Source organism: Ricinus communis, chromosome 1, assembly GCF_019578655.1.
Source record: "Ricinus communis isolate WT05 ecotype wild-type chromosome 1, ASM1957865v1, whole genome shotgun sequence".
NCBI lineage: Eukaryota > Viridiplantae > Streptophyta > Magnoliopsida > Malpighiales > Euphorbiaceae > Ricinus > Ricinus communis.
In genome coordinates, this window is record NC_063256.1 from 28,992,194 (window position 1) to 29,009,587 (window position 17,394).

Genomic DNA, 17,394 nt, shown 5'->3' on the forward strand with positions numbered 1-17,394 from the left:
TGGATTTCTCAATTACAAAGGAATTCTCAAATTGATTCAACAATGAAGAAGAAACAATAGATTTTATTATATTTGAATGAAAACTATAATCTTAAATCAACAATTCAATCAATTAAGCATAAAACAAGCCTACCATAGCTAAAGATCACTCCCAAATGGGTTTAATAAGATTAGTTACCCTTGTTCATGATTAAACTAATACAAGAATCAAATACAAAGTAAACAAGAATCGAGAAGAACATGTACACCCTTTTCTCAAATGGTGGAAATGCTATCCCCTCTTGAATAACTCTGAATCCAATCTCTGCAACTCAAGATCTCCTTCTTCTTTCTTTTGAATCTTCAATCCTATCCTCAAGAACAGCTATCCGGATGATGTTGAAGTGGAATTTGTCTCGGTTTTCCTCTTCTTGATCGTTTGGAAGGTTGCTCTCAAAGTCTGTCTTGAATACCCCAAAGTTCTATCTCTCTAGAATCCCTTTTCTTTTTCTTTTTCTTTTCTTTTGAATTAGGCTTCGGGATCCAAGACGGTTTGGATTTGGGCCATGCTTGCCTGGATCCATACCGTGTTGGGCTAGAATTGTACATTTGGCCTTCTTTCAGCACAACTTGGATTTGGACCGTGCTACTCAGCACGGGCATGCTCCTAGGCCGTGTTACTCTCGGGAACCATGTTACAAATTGTTTCTTCTCACCATAGGTAAAGAATTTAAGCATTGTTCTTTGACCCTAATCGTGCTTCTCAATACGGGTTTGTTGGCAGGACACGCCCGATTCATCTGTTTCTTCTCGATTTTAGTCTGATTTCTATCTAACTTTGACGAAATACCTAGAAAAACACTTGAGACACAAAGAAAACTAAAACAGGGTGATTCTAATACAAAAATAGATAATATGCCCTAAAAACAACTCAAAATCAAGCATGCAAACATGTGTAATATCAAGGGTATCATCAATGTAAAGCTATGTATAGCAATATATAAAAAACATGTAAGGTACATTAATAAAGCCAATTGAGGTAACAAGAGGGTCGGGCACCAAGCCTTAAGGTTGATGGGCGCCTTTGGTAGTAAATCCTCAATTTAACATCTAAGAAGTGCTAAGAGCAATATTCTTGTTCTTTCTATATTTTCCTTTATTTTATGCATTAAGCATCATGAGATTTGGTGTAAATGTGAGTGTATATAAATATATAAAAGATATATTACATGTATATGTGATCCACTAATGCTAGTATATTTATGTTATATTATTCACTCAGTGAGGTCTGGCTCTCCTTAATTATTTTTCTAGGTTAGCTCGTGACTTGTGAGACGTGGTGCTACCCTTCTTCTTCATGGTACTTTGTGATTCGTTTGAGTATCCATTTCGCCATATTCTTAGATTTCCCAGTACTGAATTTGATGTAAATTAAAACCTTAAATATGAGATACTAAGTATTGTATAGTATATATCATTGGTTAATAGGCTTGATGATAAAAAAATCTTATCTTGTAGACTTGCAAATAGTATATTTGAGAAATGTTATAGTTAAATTGTGGAATGAAATGATGAATTTTGATTGACAATGAGTTGGATGCTAATTAATTTAGTAGTAATTAAATTAATTGGGAATTATGGCCTCATAAACCCTAAGGGTTTAGTTGATTTGTGATTGGTGATGTGAAAATTTGATTTAGAATGCATGTCTTTAGGCTTGCTATGGGCACTGATAGCCACACATCTCTCGTATCCTATCGTCGGTCCAGCCCTGGTTTGGGTCGTGACAATGTATCAAACGATAAAGGATATGAAATAACTCTTTTGTTGATAAGCTCAATTCTAGCTGGTAGTTTCTTATCATATATTTAGCTGATAATCTGTATTTATCTTTAGTTGTTAAATATGTTGTATTAAATCCTATTATTTAAACATTTTTATCAATGTAAAGTTATTTGTAGCAATATATCAAAAACCCTTTACTGCTCTCTAACTATATTGTTGACTGGCTAAAATACCTTAATGCTATGTTTTGTTGAAATGCATTAAAGTATTTATCTCATTTAAGAAAAAGACATAAGATAGAGATTAAAATGGAAATGATAAAATTGAAAAAGATATTTTGGTGTTATGAAATATATTGATTTACTAATGTGGAATTCATTTGAAAATTCTACCTATTTTGTTAGAATTTAGTTTAGTTTTAACCAATTCCATATAAATTTGATTATGTATAATTTTAAACGAACTTTCACCTTATTCAAGATATATAAACTTTAGATTTACAAATAAAATTCCTTAAATTTCATGGATTTCAACCTCTCATATAAATATATTATCAATGTAAAGCTATTTGCAGTAATATATCAAAAACCCTTTTCTTGCTCTCTAATTTGGTTATTGATTGGCTAAATACCTTAATGACAACCAATTCACTAAAGAATTTATTTCATTTAAGAAAAAGACATAAAATAGAAAGTAAAATGGAAATGATAAAGTTGGAAGAGATATTTTAGTGTTATGAAATATATTGACTTACTAATGTAGAATTCAATTTGAAATTCTATCTATTTTGTTAGAATTTAATTTAGCTATAATTAATTACATACAAACTTGATTATGTACAATTCTAAACTAACTTTCACTTCATTCAAGACACATAAACTTTAGATTTGCAAATAAATTTCTTAAATTTTATGGATTTCAACCAAACATAATGCATATGAATTTTAAATTACATATAAAATCTTAGAAACTTTTTTGCTTAGGCTTGGTGTATGCCCACCTGTATACCAAATCGATGATGACTGACACATATTCATTAGTTTTAAATAATAAAATATATATCAATCATCCAATACCAAAGTGTAAAACACTCATACATATATCACTCTCTTATTAATTATGGTGTACACACCAAGTCTTGGTAAGAATCTCCCTAAAATTTATTTAAGCTCTTTGACATGTTTTAGAGTTTTTCCCTTGTATATCTCTCTAGTTATGGTAATGATAATATAAAATTAAAAGGCAAAACCCGTCTTGTAGGTCCTTGTATTTTTCTACTTTATTTTACTTAGTCCCTAATGATTGAATGCATTTTAATAAATTCTTGTACTTTTATTTTTGTCATTTTTAAGTCCTTTTATCAAGGGCATGCTAACAAACGCTGTTAAACATGCCAGTAAAATACTTAATCTTAGTTCATTAGATTCTTAAATTATTTTGTTTTGAGACATCCCTGAATTTTTTTTCATTTTTTAAGTCCTTACATAAAGGTCTGTTAATTTTGAGAATTTCTTTCCAAGAGAAAACTTTAAGGATAATAATGAAATAAGAAAAAATAATGTGAATGAGGCAAAGAATGAAAGTAATATAAAAATATTAAAGTTGAGAAACTAAAGGGCAATTTGTTTCTGGGTGCAGTATCATCTTTGTATGATATATGCATTTCAAAAAATCAACTCCTAAACTGATATACAACAACTTATTTCAAAAAGATTCTCATCATATTCTTTTTGGATGATATATATCAGCTTAATAAATTGCGGAGATTGACATTTACTAAGAAAAAATTAGCTTGCAGAAAAAAAGTAAAGTAACACTATTGATTAGATATTATTAGATTTGAAATTTCATAATTTTTAGAATGCAATGCATTAAGATAAAGAGAATTTTAATAAAAAAATCTGAATTTAATGAATAATCTTACATTGTAATGTCACGAAAATTATTCTTCACATTAAATAAAAATAGATAAAAATAATAAAAATGAGACAAAATAAGTGCACAACAATTCTCTTATACAAATTCAAGATTTTTTATATTCAATCTAATTACATATAGCAAATTAAGACCCATTTAATGTTTGAATGCAGAAAATATAACCAAAGCATTATATAAACTCTTAAGGACCTAATGAACTAAAATTAAAATTTCAGAGATTCTTTAAAATGACAAAAAAAGTTATAGGAACTCAATGAACTAAAGTTGAAAGTTTCATTATCTTATTGGCATAATTTTCTTATACTCACTCGCATTAACGACGTTTGTATGCACGCTCCTAAGAAAAGAATCTAAAAATTATAAAAATAAAAATATAAAAATTTATTAAAACGCAAATGATTATCAGGAACTAAATAAAATAAAATCAAAAACCTAGAAATGGATTTCGCCAAATTAAAATGTGCAAGTTTCCTTTTTTTTTTTTTTTAGAAATTCCATTGCCATTCTTTCTCTTCTACCAAATCATTGAAGGTCATATCATAGCTTGTGACAGCTCTTATTCTTTTGAGATGATTGAACATCTATAAAACTTAAGAATCTATTTGCTATTCACACCATACCCAGCAATAGAAAGAGAATCAGTATGTTAGCCTAATAATAAAATTTAAATCATTTTAAAAATAATCATCAAAAGTTTAAAATTTACCAATTTTAGGAAAAATTGCAAAGAATGAAAATACAGTCAACAAAATGTTTATTTTTCCCTTATAACCATCATTAGGAAGAAAAAGATAGGAACTTCTAGTACAAGAGAACATAAATTGAATTACTGAAATCATAAATTCAAGACTTGAGATTGGTCAAATTTTAGCTAGACATCAATTTCTACATTTATTAGTCCTTCAAAGAAAATTAGATGAATGCCGGCCACATTGAGATTTAACTTTAATAATAACAAAAATTATAAAATTATAAAATTAAATATTACCATATCTAAAGTGATGTCTCAAACTTAGTATTCGCAAGTATACAAATCAAATATTAGTACAGGAAAGTTCACCATGAGGTCGATCTCACAAGATATTGTAGAGTATATATTATAAAGTCCAACTATCACATAAAAACACCTAAAAATAAATCTAAACACTCTAAGCCAGTGTTTGAGAATAGTTTTAAAGTTTATAAAAAAAATTAAACAAACTAGAAAATAAATATACAAATGGAACAATGAATGTAAACTATGTGATAAAATATCATTTAGTCTAGCTTACACTTAGTAATCCCTTTATTTTCTTTTAAGTCCAAATCTTGAATAAGATGGTGATGTACCTTTTCCCTAAGTCACTCAAGCTAATGATGCAACCTAGGTTTCTTATACCAACATAGATTAAAGTAAAGATGGTGTTTCTAATACTTTTAACTTAAAGATATTCATAACAAATATTACTATTAATTGATATGATGGTCAATCAACAATAATAGATGAAACTAATACAGGTATGAAAGTAAAAAAATCATTCATTGAACTCATAATAAATGAGGTTCATACATAAGTAAAAAGCCAAACTAAACACTTATAGAACTTAGCCTGACATACTTAATCCAATGGCCATTGTAATTAAATAGAAAGACATAAGAAATACAAAACAGAAAATTAAAGCTCCCTCAAAATCCAGAAGTTCTTCAAGGGATGAAGAAGATTGATCATCACTCTCCATGTCCTAAAAAGCTTTTTGATCCTTGAAAGAATAATGCAAAACTAACTAAGTATTATAGAAGATGAACTATAGAGAATTCACAGAAAGAAGAATAATAGATTGACACCCCTTGTTGAATTGGTCTCTACTTCTTGTAGAGGTTCCTTTTTCAAATTCCTTCTCTAAGCATAACACTGTTATAGTTATCCTCTTAACTATCCTAAACCAAATAAACAACTTAAAAGATAATTATCCTTAATTACATAATAACTAATTAATTTTTCTTTTGTGGGCCTTAATAAATTCGGCTAGCCCTGCAATATTGGTAGTCCACATATCTTTACTCTGAGCCTTTTACAGTCGTAGTCTAATTAAAACCCATTTATATATTTTTGGCTCATTTCTACCTCTTTGGCTATTATCACCTGAAATTAGACAATAAGGCTAAAGTAAGGTAATAAGCACATATTTCTACATATTATATAGATAACATACCAATAAATCACTAAAATGTCTTAATTATATTTACATAATATGAACCTATCAAATACCCTCACACTTAAACCTTCACTTGTCCTTAAGTAAATAGCAACTTAAGAGTTAATCTTTGCAAAAACAGTGAAGCAATTCATACTCAGCTTAAAGGTATTATTCAAAAGAATCTCATTAATGCAGAAGTTATACAAACCCAAAAAGATTTGAATCATAAAAATTTTCTTTAAAAAGATGTAAACTCAATCATAGTTAGTCAAAAGATTCGAGCATTCATTATCTACACATGTTTCACAATAAATAACCTTACTCATTATCAATGAATAAAATTATGATGCATAATCTAAATTATAATAACCTTATTCAAGAGGTATAACCTTCATTCTCAAATAAGAGATCAATAAACATTATATTTCTCACTTGCTTTGCAAGCTTTTTACTTTTATTTTCTTTTTTTTACACTCCTTGGAGTCTTGTATTTTATACTTGGGGTTTCTTTCTTTCTTGAGATGTTATGCTTTTTTATGCAAATACAAATATGGATAATGAATTCACCTGGTTACTCAACAAAACATATATCAAGATGCTTTGCATACTCATAATTTCAATTATCTTCTTACGCAAAAATCAACATTGGTCATGAAGATCCCTAGTTACTCAAAAACTAAAACTAACGGAGTAGAATATAAAAATTAGAGCTTTAACTTGCCCATATCATATCTCACAAAATTAGGTGAACCACAATAATAACAAAAAAATAATAACCTAAATCATACACTTTTAATTATATACCCATTTCAAATTTTGCTAAACTACTGATCATGTCTATATGCAAAAGATGAATACTTGAGCATTTAAGTGCAATTAACTCATGAGTTCATATTCATATATGTTTAAAAATCAATTCAAGAACTCAAGGATTTATCATAATGGCATTCTTTCATTGATGCTTTATTATAAAATAATAATAAAAAGCTAAGTAGACAAATTTAAAATTTTGCAAAATTTAAACAAAGACTATTAAATTCATTTCATGGCATATAAAAGATAAAAAAAATTATTCTACTTCTCTCCCCCACATTTATTTTAGACAATGCTCTCAATCTCTTAAGCATAAAATAAACCATCGAAGGAGAAAAGATAGAATACTTCCTTGGAAAATTAGAATGCCACTTGTCGCATTGGTCATAAGTAACATCATCCCGTAGACACCTTAAATAAACTTAAAGAACCATCATTGATAAGAAACACATTAGCTAAAATAGAATACTTAAATTAAAACATAATCATAAAGTTATGATTACAAAATAAATTCATACAAGAAATCTCAATTGGCTATAAAGCATAGAAATCCTAAAGTAGCTAAAAATAAAAAGAAATGTCCTACGGTAGCTAGATAGCTAAGTCCTAAAAACAAGAAAAAAATAAAAACCTAATACAAAACTAAAAGCAATGATGAGGTGGGGATGATAGTAGTGATGAAGCATCAAAGTCAACCAATTTGAAGTAGCAATCGAGCTTCTATGCTTGTCAGCATTGACTCCTCTCCACATTAGCCAAACGAGAATCAAATGCATCGAGTCGTTGGTTAAGGTTGGTGTTCATAGTGTGTAGTTGATTTAATACATATTGCCAACCTTGACTACCCCATTCTTGCCCGCTACTACCTTCATTATCCGAATCATCCTCCCTATTATCTCTCGGTGGCTCATCTCTAGCCACACTACTACTACCTCTACTTGATCCGTACTTAAAAGTAACAGGACCACCATGACAATTAACTAAATTAGCTATAATCAAAGCATTAATATCTAAGTTGCCTGTGGAGCGTAATGCCTCATATGGTGAAGACTCTGGATCAAAACTAAGAAGATACATAGCCAAACCCGTAACAATATGTCCTAATCCAATATAATTCTTAGGTCTAGCCGGTGTCTTTAGTAAATGTTGCATAATAAAATAATGTCGAAAAATAGATTTATGGGTATCTAAACACCATAGAATATTGAGCTCTTGCTTCGTCACCTTATTTATCTCTTTCTTACCAAATATGCCTCCACATATAAACTTTGATATAAGCAAATAACAATGATCATTGAAGACATTATTTGGCATGTTATTAACATCATATTTGTCTTGACCTGTGAGTCTTTTTTTAAAAACTTTCAATACTAAACTTATGATGTTGCTCACAAGTACCTAATTTCTTTAACCCAAAAGCTTGGACAATAGTATCATAAGTAATAGTATAATTATGCCCAAGTTATCTTATCTTAATATCCTTATCACTGGAAGGATCATAATGTAGAGTTGTGAAAAACTCTAAAGTTAATTCATTATATGACGGTAGTGTTTTGAAGGTAAAATCCTTCCATCTTAGTCTATCCAAAAGGATCATCATTCTCTCAAAAAGATTTAACTTAACTAGAAAGGGAGTGATGTGCATCATTTTATACATGTTTATATGCTAAATTATTTACATTTTTATGCATAGTTATCTTGTTTTATGCCAGAATCACCTGTGTTTTAGTTCTTTTCATGTTTCAGGTCATCATCAAGGGACATTATTAGTAACCGAGGGAAATACGTGCAATTATGGACCAGAATTCATCAAAATTAAGCAAGGACTGGCATTCCAAGGTTGAGCACGGCTTGGACTCTAGCCGTGCTGAACTATCAACACTTGACCTTCAAGAGTGCCATTTTGGCACGATTTCTGAAGCCACCACAGCCTCCACTACGGCCCGTGGTGGCTAGGCACCGGCGAGGGCACGGCCAGGAAGAAGCCATAAGTTGTGGGATGTGGAGGTCCAGCACGGCCTGGACTTCGCCCGTGCTGATCAGCACGAGCTTGACCACGGCTGTGCTGAGAGATTTATATAGGCAAATACGATTTATTGAATTAGGGTTCGATTTTCTCACTTGATTTCACATATACAAGCATAAGCCATCTTTTCCCAGACTTCAATACTCGACTTTAGAAGACCATTTCATCTATTGAAAGAAGGATTATATTGGTTTTAACATCAAATTGTAGATCAAGAGGAGATTTGGGGCATTCAAAAGGCAAATTAGGGATCATCATTCAGAATTGGGAATTTAGGGTTTTTATCCAACTTGAAGAAAAAGGATTTACATGCCTTCAATTTACTTTTCTGAATTTGTTCTTTACTTTGTGTTGCTTATTAGTATGAGTAACTAAATTTGTCAAACCCATTGGGGTTCCTATGTTGTTGGATTGATTTTAATGCTTGTGAGATTTTGATTATCAATGCTTGTCTCTTCTTGCTTTCATTATTAATGAGAAATCATATTATTCATAAGACGTTGTGAGTCGTGGTATTTAGATTGCTTTATGTAATTGAGAAATTCATTTAGTAATTGGAAATTTGAATAGCAAGAACTGGTTAATGATCACTTAGAGATAAGGGTAATCGACTAGCCGGATTAAGAATTAACGAAGCTTAATAGTGGCGGGTTAAAGCTTAATGCTAATTTAATAATCGATCGTTAGGAAGAGATTCCAACTTTAGTTTATTAGGTCTAGGAATTCAGTAATCTCGAGAGGGAAACTGAATTCAGTTAAGAATTCATCCACGGGTAATTGCAATTAGTAATCAATATAATCTCTATCTTCACTAAAATCCAACTCGCTTAGGTCCCCTTAGGTTTGCTTTTTCCTTTGATTGTTTTACTAAATCCTTTCAGACTATCTGACACTTAGTTAACTGCTTGTTTATATTTAATCATAGCATAGTAACTTCATCGATTTTGTTAAGGTTAGATAACATAAGACGCTGTAGTAGTTCTAGGATCACCCTTTTATGAGAATACGACCTTGATACTCACCATTTGTACTAGTCTGCATCGATAGGTTTACTGCCTTAGGTTTTAGCTACACAAATAGCATATCAAGTTTTTATCGCTGTTGCCAGGGAAACGTTTGTGTGAACTAGAGTGAATTTGTGTTTGTATTAATCTAGCCATGTTTATGTTTTTATCTTTTCATTTTTTTTATATATATATTCTTTATTATTGTAGTTATTCTTGTGTTCTTTGATTGATGCCTTTCCGTTTCAGGTAGTTTATAACCAGGAGCTCTAATCCTACTCCTATAGACCCTCTTGTCGAACCAGAGCGATCCCTCCATTTGTTGAGGAAGCGTATGAAGAAGAATAGGAGGCACGGATAGAGTTTGAAGCCCATGTAAATAGACCAGTAAGGATGCGAGACAACAATCGGGCTGCGGATAAAGCTAGGACAATGTACGAGTTTGCTAGACCTTCTCTTGAGGGGACACAGACGAGTATATTGTGACCACTTGTAGCAGCCAACAATTTTAAAATAAAGCCAAACATGATACAGATGGTGCAAAATAGGATACAATTTGGGGGACTGCCGAGCAAGGACCCAAACACTCACATTGCCAACTTCTTGGAGATCTGCGACACCTTCAAGATAAATGGAACAAGTGATGATGCCATTCACTTGAGGCTGTTTCCTTTTTCTCTGAGGGACCGATTCGAAAAGATGGTTACAGTCGCTCCTAGCCAACACTATTATGACTTGGAGATTATTGGTTGAGAAATTTCTCTACAAGTACTTTCCTCCAGCTAAGACTGCTAAATTGAGGAATGACATTTCTTCTTTTGTGCAGATGGAAGACGAGAGCATGTATGATGCCTAGGAGAGGTACAAGGACTTGTTGAGATGCTGTCCACACCACGGTCTACTAGTCTGGAAGTAGATTAAGACATTTTACAGTGATTTGAGCCTTGCTACTAGATAGATGGTTGATGCAGCAGCAGGAGGGGCGCTGAACAGTAAGATGACCGAGCAAGCTCAGAACTTAATAGAGGAGATGAACATGAACAATTATCAGTGGCAGTCTTCTAAGAGCCGACCAGTGAGGCAGGGAGTGGTCAATCATTTGGATTCTACAGCAGCCTTGGCAGCTCAGGTGGAGCTATTGGCTAAGAGGATCGACCAGCTCTAGATGCCAGCCCATGCAGCTCAGAGCAGCTGTGTATTTTACGGTGGCCCGCATTTCAGTGCGAACTATAATACGGGAGGTTTGTTTGCTAGTACTTTTATTCCTTTTTCCTCTTGTGTTTTACCACTAACCTTGAGCAGGTAGATTATATGGCCAATGGCCCGAGGTAGCAAGGGAACCCGTACAACAACACTTACAACCCAGGGTGGCATAATTATCCGAACTTCGGTTGGAGATACAACAATGCCCAGGGTCCACTAGGCTTTCAGAGACCAGCAGCAGCAAGCTAGACCATCACAGCTTCCTCCACCACCCAAGAAGAAATCTAACTTGGAGGAGCTGATGATGAAGTTTGTCACGTCTACTGAAATGAGGTTCCAGCAGACCGACAGTGCTCTTAGAAATCAGCAAGCGTCCATTCAGGACTTGGAAAGTCAGATTGGGCAAATTTCTAAGATGTTGCCTGAAAGGCAACAAGGAGCGCTCCCAGCACCACTGAGTCTAACCAGAGGGAGCACGTGAATGCCATCACTTTGTGTTTGGGTAAGCTAGTTTCAGCTCCTTCTAAGCTTGTTTTTTACGATTCCACTATTGATGTGTAGCTTGAGGTGAACAGTAAGGTTAAGGAACCTGAGAGGCATAAGGTGAAACCAATCCCAGTCAGGGAGTATCAGCCCAAGATTCCTTATCCTGCTATACTGAAGCAAGTAGAAGCGTAAGAGCAGTTCAGTAAGCTTTTGGATATTTTTAGACAACTGCATATTAACTTGCCTTTTGTCGATGTATTAAAGCAGATGCCAAAGTATGCCAAGTTCTTGAAGGACATACTTAGCAGCAAAAGCAAGCTGGAGGAGGTAGCATATGTTAAGCTTAATGAAGAATGCTCAGTAGTGTTTCAGAGTAAGTTAGCAGAGAAACGTCACGACCCAAGGAGTTTTACTATTCCTTGCACTTTGGGTAACTTGTGTGTTGATGATGCATTAGCTGATTTAGGTGCTAACATAAATGTCATGCCCACGAGTATGTTCAATAAGCTAGGTTTGAAGGAGGCAAAACCCACTAGGATGTGCATTCAATAACTGATCATTATGTTAAGCTTCCTAGGGGGGTTGTAGAGAATGTGCTAGTCAAGGTAGATAAATTCATATTTCCTGTGGACTTTGTGGTTATAGATATGGATAATGAGTAGGGTGTGCCTTTGATTTTAGGAAGACCTTTCCTTGTCACGGCTAGAGCTAAAATAGACGTGTTTGAGGGAAAGCTAGAGCTTAATGTAGGGGATGACTGTTACTTTTAGTTTACTCCCATTTGATAGTTCTCTCATCGACCATGTTCATGCCATTTGTGCTATTGATGGGATTGGTCTTACATGTGATAAGCCACCACAGGATATAATAATTGATGATGCTTTGCATGTTTCCTTGCCTATTGATGTGTGTTATTCGTTTGAAGAAAATAATTTGTATCAATTTGAAACCTCGTGTTATGATACACCCGAGAAGGGTAGTTGCAAGTTTGTTTATGACAGGTCATCTAAACAGGATTTGGAGTGGATGAATGAGCATCCCAACTCTGTATGGAGAGCACCTCCTTAGCCATCTGCTGCACACATTGGACCACCTCCTTGCAGTTATATTCCTTAAGCCCCAGTGTACATTGAACCAACCTTCTCAATTTGGCCACGGTGCAGGAATGCCACTACCGAGTCCAGCTAAATTACTCAAGAACCAAAAAGAAGCGCTTTTTGGGAGGTAGCCCAAATTTTAATTTTATACTTTTCTTAACATTTTTATTTTATCAGTCGTTTGCATGCTTGATGGTAGTTAGAACATTTACTTAGTAATTAAACGTAATTGTATGAATCTAGGGTTTTTAGTAACTTAAATCGGATTTTTGGTAATTGGTGAAGACAAACTTCCTTGTTTGATACATTTTACTTGAATTATAGCCTAAATGTATACGTATATGTGTTGTAACACAGGTAGGGAGTTTGGCGACTCGAGATGGTGAAGGAAAGCTCGAACTTCACCCGTCCACCACGGTTTCTGTGGGAATCACGGGTTGGATCCCTAGGCCATGCTGATCAGCACGGTTAAGTCATACCCTGATGAATATGCACATGAAGAGTTTGGGAAAATAGCCATCCACCACAGCTTCTGAGGCCACCACAAGCTGTAATACCAGGCCGTGCCGGTCACCACGCCCGTGCCCCAGCACGTGATGGACATGAACGTAAAGCACAAAATGAAACCAGCCCTCCCCCACGGCTTCCGAAGGCACCACGGGCAGCAACATCGGACCGTGCTGACCAGCACGGCCATGCCCTCTCCCGTAGTGGATTGGCACAAGGATGTATCTTCAGGGTTTAGCACAGGCTGAGTCCTGGCTGTGCTGACCAGCACGGCCTTGCCCTCGACCGTGCTGACCCCCGTGACTATATAAGCATGCCATTTCAAAAACAAATTCCTACTTTTCGCTCTCTAAGCTCTAAGGTGTTATTTCTTCTTTGTCTTTGATTCTTCTTACCTGTGACGGCAATTCCAAGTAAGTCTCTTCGCCTTTTGCTTTTGTTTGATTAAATTTGATTTTTCTTTTATGTAGTTTTTATTATTTAGGATATTTTGATATGCTTTAGTAGTTGTTAATCTTTATTGCTTAGATTGAGTTATTGTTTTGTTTTGTTACACTGCTAAATTTGACTTAGATTAGATTTAGTTTAGATTAGTTGCTATGTTTATGTGATTTTGAATAATAAAATGTTAAGTGTGGGGTTCAACAGCAATAAAGTTTATTTATGGTATTTTATTACGAAAAATTAATAGCATAATTTTTTTTATTTGGTGCACAATAATATGGGCTGGAATGTAATTATGAATTAGTTTTCTAGAGGAAATTGAGGCTTTAGTCTTAGCTTTAAGTCTTAAAGTTTTATATTAGTTAAATTATAGTCGTTATGTTGTTTACTTTTTGGTATAATTTATGTTAACTTGATTTCTTGTTCGAATACTAATGATTGACTGTATTAGGCAATATGAGGGACCGCGATCAATCCCGTCGAAAGCAACCGCACCACGCTGCTACCAGCAAGCGTCTGCGTGGTGAAGGAACATCTTCCTCCACTTCACCTTCATCAGCACCAGCACCTCCACCACAACAGCAATCGAGCATGAAGAGCACCAGTTGCAAATCCACTCGCACCTGGTTGACATCCCTTATGGATATTTCAGAATGCTAATAACGAGAGCCATTTCTAAGTCATGAGATGAAAGCAAGTAATGGTTGGATGTTGCATCGACTTTGTATCCCTAGAGAGAGTGGGATTGGCTCAGGATGTGCATGCCCTGCACGGTCCTTCGACATCATTGAGCCAACCTACTACAAGCTCACAGTTGAATTCCTCAGCACCTTTTTTTTGCAGCAACAAATCACAAACTGGCATCAGCCTGATGCAGTTTACTTCAGACTTAGAGGAAGGGAGTTCTCAATGTCAGCTCCACAATTCCCCACATGCATTTGGGATTATGGACTGAGCAATAGACCTCGGGCGAGGAGTATCAGGGATGCATCTACTCAAGCAGGAATCATACTACCCCGGTAGGTCTAAGGCGTCTAGCCTTCCGGATCATCTCCGCTATCTCCATATTTTATTAGCTTACACGAGTACAGGCAGGGGAGATAGTTTTGGAGCGGTTACACAGACCGATGTATTCATCCTCTAGGCTATGCAACATCGTAAAAAGCTTGACTTGGGATATTGATGGTTGCTATCTATACAGCTACAATCTAAGGCAGTGTACCTATTGATACAGTCTAGCACTAATGGCGAGTATCAAGGTCGTATTCCTCGGGAAAGTGAAAGCCCAGAGTTACTCATTTGTTCTTTATTATATTAACCTAAAATGAATGATGAATAATTTCTAAACTAACTAATAGCTACAAGCTAAGTTCTAAGGGAGATGCAGGAGTAAATGGATAAATGAAATAACCCAGACAAGAAAGCAAACCCAAAGGGAACCTAAACTAGTTAGTAATCAAACAAAAGATAAAGGATTGATGACTCCAATTATGCTACCCGTGTATGAATTCTTAACTGAATTCGATTTCTCTCTCGAGATAACCAAATTCTTAAACCTAATAACCTAAAGTTGGAATCTCTTCCTAACGATTGATTCTTAAATTAGCATTAAGCTTTAATCCGCCTCTATTAAGCTTTGTTAATTCTTAATCCGACTAGTTAATTATCCTTATCTCTAAGTGATTATTAACCAGTTCTTGCTATTCAAAATTCTAATTGCCAAATGGACTTCTCAATCACATAAAGCAATCTAAACACCACAATTCACAACGTCTCATGAATAATGCATTATCTTATTAATACTGAAAGCAAGAAGAATACAAAACGAACTCAAACAATCCAACAATATAACATTAAGCCAACATAGTAAAGAAATCCCAATGGATTTAATCAATCTAGCTAATCATGTTCATTATCAAAACCCACAAGAATTCAATTACAAAAATGAGTAAAGGTAGAGAAACCCGAATACACCCTTGGATGAGAGTAAACAGCTCCAATTCCTCTTGCCCAATCTTGAATCAATTCTTGTTCCTCTTGCTTAAATTGAAGCCAATCAATGAACCTTACCCAATCTTCAATCTTTGAAGGGAATCCGATTTAAACCTTGGTCCAAGTCTTCTTTTTCCTTGGTTCCAGCTCAGAAAACCCTTAGAGAGAGAAAAATTAGGGTTTGGGACGTTCTCCCCCTATTTTCCTTCTTTCCTCTTGCTCTTTCTTTTAATTATTTCATCCTGTCACCGCGAACATGGTCGTGTTCCTAGCCGTGTTGGGAACACGGTTTGGTGTTCCTGGCCATGTTGGGAATACGGTCTAGTGTTCGTGCCCGTGTTACTCTCTGTGGTCGTGCTCAACGCATCTTTTTCCTGTTATCAAATGCACCCAAAACGGTCATTTTGGTGCCTGTGTTGGGAACACGGCCAATGTTAAAACCAACACGGCCATGTTCATATTAGGGATGCGCAAACTAGACTTGTTTTGATAACTTTGACGTCCAATTCTTCTCTAATTCTTCCCTTTATCACTCTTTGACTTCTTTTGGACCTAAAGCACACAAATAAATGCATAGGGTGAGTGTTGGGACCAATTCACATCAAAATGTACATAAATTCTTCCTTAAAATCCCTATTTAGATGTGTGTATTCTACGCACATCAGATATCTGTTGGCTCGTCAAGTCCGTTCTTTCATAGTTGACGCCCAGAAGAAGATGCACTGCTGTTTTGGCCTGTATGTGACTAGGTTAGCCAAGAGACTAGATGTATTGGATGACTGTCTGTCAAAGCTTTCTCAGATTGGTGACATGACACCATTAGAGATCAGACAGATGATCAACATGCAAATGATGACGGCTACTCGACACCCATATGGCATAGAGTACAAGCTCGTCAGCGCAATAGTAAGGGAGGCTAGAGAGGCAGCACCTAGAGGAGCCCAAGACCTGATGGCTGAGATTCCAGATGTTAGGATTCCTAACCCAGCTAGAGTGTTTATGCCTACATCTGGAGCCTCCTCTTCTTATTCTGCAGGGACATCGAGTGCTCAGATCAGTGCTTTGGCTGACCGACTAGATCGGGTTTGCGATTTACAACAATAGCACTATACTGAGTTTGTGTAGTATAGAAAGGAGTTTGGGCAATTTTAAGAGAAGTCTAGGGCACAGTTTTAGGGTTTAAACAATATGCTCCAGCAGCTTATGCATGGGCTGGATAGGCAGGCCACCCAGACAAACCTAATGGCGGAGTAGATTCAAAAGATGGCGGAGACCAGAGCACAAAATCAGTGATTCATCGATGATATAGAGTTCGATCTAGCAGGTTGCTTCACGGACCCTGTACCACCACCGCCGCCCCCTCCTTCAGCGCCTTCCCCTACTCCTCACCCTCCAACAAATCCAGCCAGTGAGGGTGCGCCTTTGGCAGACTACTAGCAGTGACAAACATTTGTGCTATTTTTCTTTTTTTTTTTCCTTTTCCTTTTTATTTTCCTTCTTTATTTTTATTTTACTTTATTTTCATTTCTTTTTTGCATTTTCATTTTATGTTATTTTCTTTTATTTTAGTGGAACACTTTGCTTTGCCGTCTTGATATGTACATTTAATATGATCTTCATTTCTTTATAATGTGCTAGTTATGTGCTATACCCAGTTTTATTTTTTCTAACACTATGGACAGTGTTATACTCAAGTGTGGGGTAGGTATCTGTGGTTCTATCCCTTGATTGTTTAAGGCAATGATAATGGACTATTCTTAGGATGTTAGGACCTAGGTTTTTCATGACATTTAAGCTTAGTTTATTCTTTCGTAATTAATGACTTAATTCACACACTAGTAATTGATTGTCCCTCTCGATTTTTTGTTCTTGAAAGCAATTTCACTGTATTCAATATGTCAATTTGGCCGGGTTAAACCGGTGTTACTTAAGTTCCTTGCAAA

At 34.9% G+C, this 17,394-nt stretch overlaps 1 non-coding gene across 1 annotated transcript; it reads right to left on the reverse strand.

Annotated features, from left to right (window-relative positions):
* Positions 1 to 10,515: 10,515 nt before the first annotated feature.
* On the reverse strand, positions 10,516 to 10,622 carry LOC112534242. Its single transcript, XR_003078543.2, has one exon. It is a non-coding gene; the product is annotated as a small nucleolar RNA R71 (small nucleolar RNA).
* Between the last annotated feature and the right edge of the window lie 6,772 nt (positions 10,623 to 17,394).